At 49.5% G+C, this 1,960-nt stretch overlaps 1 pseudogene; it reads right to left on the bottom strand.

Moving 5' to 3' along the window:
- Window positions 1-320: 320 nt before the first annotated feature.
- Window positions 321-1,701, bottom strand: LOC102146504 (eukaryotic initiation factor 4A-I pseudogene; annotated as a pseudogene).
- Between the last annotated feature and the right edge of the window lie 259 nt (window positions 1,702-1,960).

The raw sequence follows: 1,960 nt of genomic DNA, 5'->3' as shown, positions 1-1,960 counted from the left end.
ATAAATACCATACAAAACAATGTAAAAATGGCTACCATTTTCTCTCCCCTGCTTCCCCCCACCTGGGGACAACCCCCTGGGCAACCTCACTCAGGGGTTTTAGGGGTTCTCCCTCCAGATTTGGTCCAGCAAATGAGGCTGAATGACGTAGTCCCCTGAATCACTTTCAAAGGAGCTCAGCTGAGGTGAGGAGAGCCTCTGGGATCTGGAGGTTACTAGGTTAGGGAAATGGATTAGTGTTTTTTTGGGAGAAGAGCCAGCGCCTGGGGCAAGAGCCTACCCCAAAGAAAAGGGTGTCTAAAATGTTCACGGTTCCTTCCTTTTTTGCCTCAAAAAGTGACATTTATTCAAAGAAAAAAAATGACAAGATGTCCATCCCTTGGCTCCCTTCCCTCCCCCCTCCTGCTGCTCCTCAGCCCCCCGAGATTGAGCCCTGGCTGGGGCTGGGTGGCAGGACAACCCCTCAGATGAGGTCGGCAACATTGAGGGGCATTTCCTCAATGGAGGTGTTATAGAAGGTCTCGATGTCTCGAAGAGTCCTCTTGTCTTCTTCTGTCACCATGTTAATAGCCACACCTTTACGGCCAAACCGTCCACCTCGACCGATTCTGTGGATATAGTTTTCCCTGTTGGTGGGAAGGTCATAGTTGATGACTAAAGAAACCTGCTGCACATCAATGCCTCTGGCCAGCAGGTCAGTGGTAATCAAAACTCTGCTAGAGCCAGAACGAAACTCCCTCATGATCACGTCTCGTTCCTTTCGGTCCATATCTCCATGCATGGCAGAGACAGTGAAATCTCGAGCATGCATCTTCTCGGTGAGCCAGTCCACCTTCCTCTGGGTGTTGATGAAGATGACTGCCTGGGTGATGGTCAGCGTTTCATACAAGTCACATAGTGTGTCCAGCTTCCACTCCTCTCGTTCCACGTTGATGTAGAATTGGCGGATACCCTCCAGGGTCAACTCTTCCTTCTTGACGAGAATCCGAATGGGGTCCCTCATGAACTTCTTGGTCACCTCAAGCACATCAGAAGGCATTGTAGCTGACAGCAAAACTACCTGGGTGTTGCTGTTGAGCTTTTGGAATATGTCATAGATCTGGTCCTTGAATCCACGGCTTAACATTTCATCAGCTTCGTCCAGTACAAACATCTTGATGTATTTGGGAGACAGGTATCTCCGGTTAAGCATATCAAACACTCGGCCAGGGGTCCCCATGATTATGTGGGGGGCTTCCATCTGCAGTTTCTGCACCTCAGCACGCACGTTGGTGCCCCCAATACAGGCATGACAGGAGGCACCCATGTAGTCTCCTAGTGCCATGACCACCTTCTGTATCTGCTGAGCCAATTCTCGAGTGGGTGCCAGGACCAAGGCCTGGGTGGCTTTTAGATCTAATTCGATCTGCTGCAGAATTGATATGGCAAATGTGGCCGTTTTCCCAGTCCCAGATTGGGCTTGAGCGATCACATCGTAACCCTTGATACAAGGTAGAATGGCTCGCTGCTGGATGGCAGACGGCTTCTCAAAACCATAGGCGTAGATGCCACGGAGAAGAGACTCTGAGAGGTTCATGTCATCAAAGCTGTCAACAATCTCATTCCAGTTACTCTCGATGACGCCTTCGGGCTCCATCCCATCGGGGCCATTGTCTCTGGATCGGGAATCCTGGCTCGCAGACATGATCCTTAGAAACTAGCGATGCTTCCATTCCTAATTGCCTTTCAAACGTGGAACCAGGAAAAAGTTGTGGAAATGACAAAGCACCTATGGGTGTGCCTAACTTTCGGTTTCCTAACAAACATTATCATCTCAAAAATGGCATAGGTTTCCATGTGGCAGAAATGCTGGGACATTCAGTCTGGGGATGATCCTCCAGATTTGGGCATCTTGGCCAGAAGCCTACTTTGACCCCTGTCCTACTGTGTGAACTGTGATAGAAACCTAACTAAAATGCTA

Source organism: Macaca fascicularis, chromosome 10 (genome assembly GCF_037993035.2).
Source record: "Macaca fascicularis isolate 582-1 chromosome 10, T2T-MFA8v1.1".
Taxonomy (NCBI): domain Eukaryota; kingdom Metazoa; phylum Chordata; class Mammalia; order Primates; family Cercopithecidae; genus Macaca; species Macaca fascicularis.
Note: the sequence above shows the minus strand (reverse complement) of the source record. Positions and strands in the feature narration are given on the sequence as shown.